Below are 10374 nucleotides of genomic sequence, written 5' to 3' on the forward strand. Positions count from 1 at the left end.
GAGAACTGCGATGCCAGCGAAATTTATAAGGCCTCACACTTCCCCGAAGAACGTTATTGAAGTTGCAATAGAAGGAATAACGACACTAGCACTTGTCGACACCGGCGCTGCACTTTCAGCGATAGATGCCCGTATTTGCCGCAAAATAGGAAAAGTGACGACGCCGCTTTCTGGACTGTCTCTTCGAACTGCCAACGCGCAGCACGTCGAGCCATCCCGCGCCTGCACTGCTCGTGTCGTAATTCAGGAGGTCCTCCATATCATAGAATTCATCCGGTTGCCATCATGTTCACACGACGTCATATTAGGTTGGGACTTTCTCTCCACACATCATGCGACCATTGACTGCGTCCGCGCCGAAATCGAGATGTTTTAGTTTTCGACCGATATTATCACTGGCCATAAGGGCCATTGTCGAAAAATGTCTGCTTCAGAAGACACCGTTATACCCGCCTGGTCTTCCACTCTTGTCAGTATCTCTTGTGACTATGTAGATGACGGCACAGTACTCTTCGCTCCGTCTGAACTCTTAGTTCGCCGCCGTGCACTACCACTGCCGTTCGCCGTCCTCGATTTCAAAGCTGGCGCCTCTCTCATGTGTGTCTCAAACCCATCGGCTGAACCAATTACTTTTCGCCGCCGTGAAAGCCTTGGCAGAGCAGAGCCACTGACCTCATCTTCAATATTTGACACGATGGACGACTCCGCTTATATTGGTGCGCTCGAGGTATCGCGTCCTCAGTCACTGCCGCGTTCTTTTACGCCAGCTATTGCCAGTGACCTTACGACGACGCAGCGCGACGAACTTCTTTGCCTGCTCCAAGGCTTCACTTCCTCTTTCGATTGCCAAGCAACATCACTCGGCCCCACAACAATTGTTTCGCACACTATCGACACTGGGAGCCATGCACCGATTCGACAGCGTCCCTACCGAGTATCGGCGACTGAAAGAGCCGTTATCAATGACCAGGTGAACGATATGCTCAATCGCGGTGTCATCCAGCCTTCTAGTAGTCCTTGGACATCACCAGCTGTCCTAGTTAAAAAAAAAGACGGCACCATACGATTTTGCGTCGATTATCTAAGGGTTAACAAGATTACCTGAAAGGATGTATACCCGTTGCCACGTATTGACGACGCACTTGACTGTTAGCAAGGAGCGGAGTTTTTTTCTCCTTAGATATCCGCTCTGGCTACTGGCAGGTGCCCATGGCTGACGCTGACTGTTCCAAAACCGCGTTTGTAACAACAGACACCTTGTATGAATTCACTGTAACGCCGTTCGGTCTGTGTAATGCGCCCACCACCTTTGAAAGCATGATGGACGGCATTTAACGCGGCCTGAAGTAGCATACTTGTTTCTGCTACTTCGACGACGTTGTCGTCTTTTCCCCTGATTTTCCGACTCATCTTCGGCATTTACATAAAGTTTTGACCTGTCTTCAGCTTAACTTAAATAAGTGCCAATTGGCAGCTCGAAAACTGACTATATTACGCCATCTTGTCTCCAAACTTCGCGCCGTATCCGAATTTTCGAAGCCCACTAACTTGAAAGCACTACGCAGCTTCATTGGCCCATGCTCCTATTTTCGACGTTTCGTTCGCAATTTCGCTACTGCGATCGCACCACTTAACCAACTTCTCCAAGGCGACAATGAACTTTCTGCTTGGTCGGAAGCTTGTGATGATGCCTTTACGACTCATCGTCACCTACTCACGTCTCCGCCAGTCTTGCGCCATTTTGATCCAAGCGCACCTACAGAACTTCAAGCTGACGCCAGTGGTGTCGGCCTTGGTGCCGTGCTCGCACAACGCAAGAACACTAATGTCGAATACGTAGTCGCTTATGCTAGCCGTGGCCTCACGAAAGCTGAGGCCAATAACTCAGTCACAGAAAAAGAGTGCCGCGCTATCGTATGGGCTCTTGAAAAATTTCGTCCATATCTCTACGGTTGACGCTTTGACGTGGTGACGGGTCATCACGCTCTTTGCTGGTTGTCCAACCTAAAAGACCCGTCGGGCCGCCTCGCTCGGTGGGCCCTCCGAATCCAGGAATATGATATCTGTGTCGTCTATCGTTCTGGACGCAAACACTCTGACGCGGACGCCCTCTCGCGCTCCCCAGTTACTTCAGACAGCAACACTTATACCTACAGACATGACATCTCACCACTTGACGCCCTGGGCACGGCATCGGAGCCACGAAAAGACCCATGGATCGTCATGATATTCGACTTTTGTCAGATCCTCCGGCAACTTCGGCACCTCGAGCGTTACGCCGAGAGGCGCAGCATTTCACAATCCGCGACGGACTTTTATACCGCCGCAACTACCACAATGACGGCCGCAAATGGCTCTTAATAGTGCCTCGCCACCTACGACAAGATTTATGCCTCGCTTTTCATTCTGACCCGCAGTGTGGTCACGGCGGAGCGTAAAAAACCTACACGCGGCTTCGCCTACGATATTATAGGCGAGGGATGTACACCTTCGTCCGCAAATACGTGCGCTCCTGCATTGCCTGTCTGCGACGCAAATGTGTCCCGCATCTCTCCACCGCACCTCTCCAACCACCTCCCCGCCCAGCTCAGCCATTCGACCGCGTCGGCATTGATATATACGGGCCTCTTCCATCTACTGGCGCTGGCAACCGATGGATTGTTGTCGCCGTAGATCATTTGACACGGTATTCTGAAACTGCCGCCTTGCCTGCCGCATCAGCAAAAGACATCGCTTCGTTCATTCTAAACAACTTCGTTCTCCGCCATGGCGCCCCTCGTGAACGGTTGGGTGATCGGGGCCGCGTATTCCTCTCGAACGTCCTGCAGTCACTCCTATCTGAATGACAAATTATTCACCGCACTACTACTGCTTATCACCCACAGACCATTGGCTTAACAGAACGATTCAACAGAACTCTTGGTGACATGCTATCAATGTATGTTGCATCTCACCACTCCAACTGGGATCTTGTACTTCCGTTCGTCACTTACGCTTATAACGCTGCCTCTCAAGCCACTACCGGATTCCAGCCATTCTTTCTGCTGTACGGCCGCCATCCGTCCAGCACCATTGATACTGTTCTCCCGTACCGGCCGGACCCTGCTGAACGCTCATCTGTTTCCGCGATTGCTCAGCACACCGAGAAATGTCGACAACTGGCCCGTTGTATGACGTATGCTCAACAGTGCCGCCAAAAACAGCGCCATGACCTCAATCCTCCCCCTCACCCCTTCCCCGTCGACTCACTCGTGTGGCTTTGCGTCCCGCCTGTTGCTGCTCCTGGCCTTTCGTCCAAGCTCCTCCCGAAGTACCACGGGCCCTACCGCGTGGTTGCACAAACATCACCAGTGAACTACGTGGTCGAACCCGTATCGCCATCTCCCGATCTGCGTCGTCGAGGGCGAGAGACTGTGCACATTGACCGGCTGAAGCAGTATTATGATCCGCCCACGTCTTCCTCGGTCGCCAGGATGGCTACTCTTCAATTCCGGGGGTGATTGTGACGAAGGAGATCGGCAGGCATAAAAGCCCCGTTGCCATCGCGTGGCTCGTACTCAGTTCGTTCGCTGGCTGCGCCCTACCTGCTGTTGCTGCGTTGGCCGATGCTTCTCTAGGACCCGAATAAACCCCCTTTAATATATATATATATATATATATATATATATATATATATATATATATATATATATATATATATATATATATATACTGTATAACGTAGAGCGGCAACAGAGCCAAGGTATTTCAGCGGACACTACGTTCACAAAAAATTGACATGCAAAGTCCACTACTTAACAATAATTTCCTAATTAGCTTTTTTGCTAATTACCTTATGACCCATATTGAAATTTACAAATTCTAGCAGTGGAGTTCGCAAGGTGCTTGGACCCACTTGGAACAAATTCTCAGGGTGGCACCAGTTTCGAGATATTATTTCCCGAACTTTGCGCTGAAATGGGTTGGTGTTACAGTTATTTGTGGGCTTCAATGCATAAAAGGAAATTTCTTTACCCAATTCACTGGAATGTTAATGCACTTCTCCGCGAAGTTCGGGAATTATTATCTCGAAACGGGTGCCATCATCAGAATTCCTTCCAAGTGGATCTGCCTTGTGAACTCCACGGCTGGAATTTGTACGTTGCAATATGGGTCATAAAGTACCTCGTTAGAAATTTAATTAGTGCATTTTTCTTATGTGGTAAATTTTGAATTTTAATTTTCAGTGCAAAAGGTGTCCGGTGCTTCGATTACACCACCTCACGAACCAGAATTGTGCTATCTGCCATAGGCAACCTTTTAACAAGTTTTGTAAATGTTCAGTGGAGCCCTGGACTAAGGGCCCAACGACGCTCGCCTACTTTTCTTTTTGATGAATAAAGTTTCTTTCCTTCCTTCCTTCACTGAAACACCCTGTATGTATGTGCGGTGTCCCAGCTAATTTTAGCCGCAGTTGAAAAACATGCGAATGCAACGTAGCTGGACAGAACTAAGGCAGTGTTGTTTGCCGTCGCTTTGACTTCCTCAAATTATTTTTTCATTCCGCTTATTAGATAGTTAGCCTGAGTAAATAATCAACTTCTCAAATAATATACTTACATGAAAATTGTGAATGGGAATATTGCATAGCTACGTGAAAAACACCCTCTTGCTCAATACGTGCCACATAAAAGTGTTTTTCCGAGCGTGAAGGAATCCCGCGAATACATGCAAACTGCCTTGAGCGGCGAATCGCGAGGCGATTTTTCGCATATTCCTAATTAGGTAATTAGGAAGAAAGCAAAAAATAATCTCAGTATCTTCAAATGACGGCAAATATTACCATGGTTGTGTCCGGCTACGCGGCATTTTCATATTTTTAACGTTTTGCTAAAGTTACGTGGGACACCCTGTATATATTGTATTCACATTTTCTCAACAAAAATGAAAGTTGTCTTTGTCAATCTTTAATTCACAGTACCCTATTATTCAGTTTAATTTGTATTGAGCATCTTCCGACCTTTCCTTTCATACGTGCCCGATGGACCTGACGGGTGCCACGAAATTTCAATTCAATTGTTTTTGCATGCTCAGAATAAATTAACTAAGTTCCGGTTGTCAGAAAATGTTAATAGAATCATGCAGTTCACCTTGCCTTCGGCAAAGACAGGGAGGTTCGAATGAAGAAGAAGAACAGGCCTCCCGCCGCCTGTGCCGCAGTCCAGAGGACAACTACCGTTTTGAGGCAACAACAACAGCTCAAGTCCCGGCTCTACATCGACACCTAGCTCACGTAAAGCCCGTGCCGACTGCGTTTTGGCCAAGATCATTCACGTCTCGCGCCTGGACATCGTGCGAGCGATCGAGATGCGGAGGGCAGCCCCGTATGTGATTGGTGACACCACTGTCATCAGTCACCAGGACAAGCAGTCCAGACTGTCCGAGAAGGTGCGGCGGGGCAGCACAATCGACTTCGTTCGCATGCTGGAGACCGAGCTGGCTGCGAAGTCTGCTGCAGCGGACCTGCCTGGAAGCTGGGGCTTAACAGCAGCACACGGCAGGAAAGGTCTCATGCCGTACATGTCGCTGGTTCCTTGCTGGGCGGGATCACTGTGCATCGGCACCGCTCTTGGCAACGCACTTCCTGGCGGCCGCACTCTGGACGATGCCGCACATCGAGGCTCCTTCGACGTTCCACACAGGCAGATGTTGTGGTACGGGCGAGCTTATAGGCATTTTCGTCGGTAGGGTGTGAGATTGCGATACACACTGCGATTTCTTCATCTCAAAAGATGTGTTCTAAAAATTGGTGGCGACTTTTTTTCCTGTAGAATCTTTTACGGAATTTAAAATAATATATTTAAATCGGCGCGACATTATATGCCGAGTCACTAATGAACTGCAGAAGGATCAGTCCAGAGCTCGTCCGGTATTCTCTCTCTTTCGTTTTCATGTACGCTGCGCAATAATGAATGGGTCACTAATAATTTCGATTGAGGTATGGGAAGTTCGAAAAAATGCCTTAATCGCAGGGGAGACATTTTGCACCACATCGTGTCAATGAATTCGAGGGCACTTTTCTACGATTACGATTTCGCTTCCAAGCAGCTGCTGGTATCGTATAACGTCAACCGATCATTGCGACGGTTTGGCACTCGCTCAGGCTGGCTCGGTTGTGTGCAGGCTACGTCGGGCTGCGCAGAAAGAAGCAGCCTAGTATCGTATAACGTCAACCGATCATTGCGACGGTTTGGCACTCGCTCAGGCTGGCTCGGTTGTCTGCAGGCTACGTCGGGCTGCGCAGCAAGAAGCAGCCTAGCGGACGACCAAGCGAGCCTCGGCGAGTGCTAATAATTTTCTACGTTATGCTATTTCACTGTCACGCGGCGCCCTTAGGTGCTTTGACGTCACGATACTACCACCTCCTCGTAAACTAAGTCGAAAGTCACAATGGGAAAGTGAGTATAGTACATTTTTGAGGGCGCGGTCGTGGTTGCCAGTATATTATTCTGGTTTGACGAGGTCTAGGACCTTCATTTTGCGCGAAAGTGTATAGGTAAAAATATGGCCACGTAAAGACTCCTTTACTGATTTAAACAAACGCACATATTGTTCCATGAAAAAGTAACTAGTCTACCTTGTTTTCAGCGTATGAACGTAAACTGTAACGGGGTAACCGTATGTAAGCGTGCGTGAATGCATGCATGCACGTAAACGCAGCGTGAGAGATGGTGTATAAGTACTCCCACCGGCACTGTGTTTCGTTGTGACGCAGGTTCGGCTCCATGATGAGTCTGGGTTCTGTGTTCGGCTCTCTAGCGGGCGCGATGCTGACGCAGCTCAACGGCCGCCGCTGCAGCCTGTCTGTCGCCGCAGTGGGCCTGCTGGCTTCCTGGGTCGTCATCGGCTGGGCGCGGAACATCTACTATTACTGCGGCGCGCGTGTTTTGGGCGGCTTACTGACCGGCGTCGTCTCGGTCGTCGTCCCAGCGCGCATAGCGGAGATGGCCCCCGTAACCCTATGCGGAATCCACGTGAGTGGCGGCTGCTGGCCGCGACATTACAATTGCTAGCAAGTACAGCGGGGCGTGGCACGACGGACGTTTGCGCGAGTAAGAGCGGGTGCGAGAGAGGGAATGTGGCGCCTTTTGCTCCTTGACTATACCACTCTGCCTAGGCACTTGTGGGGATGTGTGACTCTCACGCGTCCCCTTATATCTTGTTTTCCCGCGTAGCTCCGTCTCCTGCAGTGCAGCTTCGTCGCGTGGCGTGGCGCTCGCGGTGGTCGGAGTGGTTGGATCGCAGTGTGAGAGATGGCGCGAGTGTTGCGCTGCTTGGGTGCGGGTAAGACAAGGCGCTTCCTCTTTGGTTCGGGACGGAAAGGAGCGCGGACGTGCCGCGCGTGCGCCGATCCATGCTTCTGCGAGACCGTCTCGTGAGGCCTCTTGCGAAAGAGCCACCGTTCGCATGACCGTATGCGCGAATGACCAGGTGTTGGGATCCAGCAAGGGGCGAACATATTCGCTCGCTATCCGGTCGCGGTGAGTCGGACTTCCGCGATTTGTCGCGCGCCCATCGGCATGTCTTGTAGATAGCAACCCAGCTAGCAGGGATTTTTCTATGAAAGGTGCAATAAATGGCCTTGTGATTGTTTGCGCTGCTGTGTTGTCGTTCCTTTGTCCCAAGCGCACAGGGGTGAGAACCCCACACACTATACGGGGGAGTATTTTAGCGCGTGCAGTATGCGCTTGCCCCTAGGCGTGCCGGCAGAAGTCGCGGTGCGTGGTAGGGCTGAACCTAGCATCGCAAGCTGGCGGCTCAACGGAATTCTGTTTATTCGGTCGTGTTTTTTTACTAATTAAAACAACCTGCCATTATTTCGCATTATTGGAAGCGCCTCCAGGACAACAAAGAGGCAACGGGGACATCGAAGCAAGAACCCGGACTGGTCCGTGGGTTGGGACTCGCGAGGCCTGCGCGTGCAAGTGGATTGTAAGATCGGCTGTTAGCTATCGCGGACAGCCAATTTTTTTACGCGAACAACCCCTGGCACTCTTCGACCACGACGGCCCCAACCCACGGGCCACCCTGTTACCAGCTTTGATCCACGCCGCTACCCCTTGGGTGCATCGGAGATCCTGCGCCGCCTGCTTTAATATAACCTCAGGTGCTCTCCTGAGGCCTGCGTTTGCCGGTTACATGTGCCCACCTGGAGCAGTGCTAGTAAAAGATGCAATCTATCGTCGCGACAAAAAGAGCGACCCGCGATTTATACAAAACTAGCCAGAACCTTGACCCTTCAGACACAGCGATCACCAAATGGGGCGTCCATGCACACTGCCTCACCGCGCGGGCAGCCAGCGGCGGAGCGTAAACAAACTCGATGGCACTCCGAAATTAAGGCATGTCTAGGGGACAAACCTATACAACACGCCCTAAAAACCAGCTCCGTAAGTGCCTAGGAGGTTTCATATATTCAAGGAGCAAAGGCCCCCAGATTTTCACTCTCACACCCACTCTTAGTCGTGGCTGGGCAGAAACGCCGAAGGCGTTAAAAGCGCCACGCCCCGCTGCACCTTCTAGCAATTGTAAAAACGCTGCCGGGCCAGCGGGTTTCTATTTTCGCCCAAGCACAGTGCTCGACCGCTTCGCCGCCATACGCCTCGCGCCCGTACCACGTTTCTTGGTGCTTTTTCGCCGAAGCGCCACCGCACGCGCCCCAGACCTTTCTTGGTGTTTGGCTTCGTGTCCCTGGCTGTGCCTCGGGGCGCCGTCTGCTCGGGCCAGCCCGCACTCACAGAGTTTAGGCGGTGTTGCGTATTTTAAATCCGTAACCATTTCTATGCTTGCCCAACGAGAAGCCCGTCCCTTCGTCCGCCATGTAATAAGACAACGGTTTTCGAGATAGCGCCCGCGGCAGCCAGATAATTTGCCTTTGCGCTGCCTCCCACTTCAACGTCAACGAAGTGGCGAAAACACAGCCCTGGTGGTGCTCTCAGCGAAGGCCTCAGTCTGGCACTTTCGCAGATCGCTGTCAACTTACGGGCGCGCGCGTCTCCTCAACGCTAAGTTAGCGGCGAGAGCACAGCGCGCAAAGCAGTTGGCACTCTTTGTGGGCATCGCAGATCGCTTTCAAGCTGCGGCCCGCGTGGCAGTGCCATAAGAAGCCGCCGCCTGAGTACGTTCACGGTTCAATAATGGTTCGACGCGGATGGATAAAGAGCGATAACGGCTTCTATATAATGATCGGAACGTCATCAGCGCAGCTGGCGAGTCCACCTGCTTTACTTTGCTTGCATCATAAATTCTCTTTGCGCCGCCGTCGGCACCAGTTCGTGTGGGCACTGCGCTAGCGTTAGTACTGGCCTAATCAAGTTACATAACACTGCTAATGGCGCCGGGCTGCGCGCAGATGCGCGAGTGGCACTATGCTTACGCATGCCTATATTCTAACTCCCAAAAGAGTTTCCGCAAATTTTTATTTTTTGTTCCTGGAAGTGGCATGATAGTTTGTTTAATATGCGTCGTGTGTGGCGCCTGCGCCTTGCTGTTGATTCGACTGGAAGGGAGAGAGTGATGTCAAGAAGGACGTTGGATTGCAGCCATGGGGTGGCCCGTGGTGCGAGAAACCCTCCATGCACCACGACTATCCCATCTTTTGTATATCGAAGCGCCTCGCAAACCACGCACATCCCTTTATCCCCTCATCCCTGCTGAAAAATTTCGTCCAGTGTTACTTAAGCTGCCGCATGCAACTCTTATTTCAAGATAGCCTAGCCGGTGTTTCGTAAAACCTATTTTCTCTTAGCGACATCTGGGTGAGCAGTATTGTGCGCCCAGGCATAACATCTCCCTAGCCCCACCAAGTTAGTACCTACGAGAATCTAGGGCGCTCGCCGTGGCACTTCGGCAAAAAAGTACCTAGACACGTGGTAGACGCGAGCGGCACATAATGGCGCAGCGGCCGAACACTGGGCTTGGGCGTAAATAGAAACACGCTGCCGGGCCGCGACTTTAACGACCCTACTAGAAAATCCTATTTGTTTTCAAACAGGTTTCATCAAGTAGGGTTATGGAACGGGACCCCGTTTGATCCTGTTCAGTCCTGACCTGTTTAAATCCTGTTTATTCCTGTTTAAACCTGACCCGTTTAAATCCTGCTTAAACCTGACCCGTTTAAATCCTGTTTAATCCTGACACGTTTATATCCTGCTTAATCCTGACCCGTTTAATCCCGTCCTATCTAACCCAGACCTGTTTGCCCCTTTTCAGACCTATATTTTGCTACATTCATACCAGGTCCTTTCAGAATGGATTGATGTTGCTTAACATAATTTACTATTTAAACCTATTTTGTACACTTGTGTATTTGCGATCAGCATTGAAGAGATGTAG

The sequence above is a fragment of the Dermacentor variabilis genome, chromosome 3, assembly GCF_050947875.1.
Source record: "Dermacentor variabilis isolate Ectoservices chromosome 3, ASM5094787v1, whole genome shotgun sequence".
NCBI classification, from domain to species: domain Eukaryota; kingdom Metazoa; phylum Arthropoda; class Arachnida; order Ixodida; family Ixodidae; genus Dermacentor; species Dermacentor variabilis.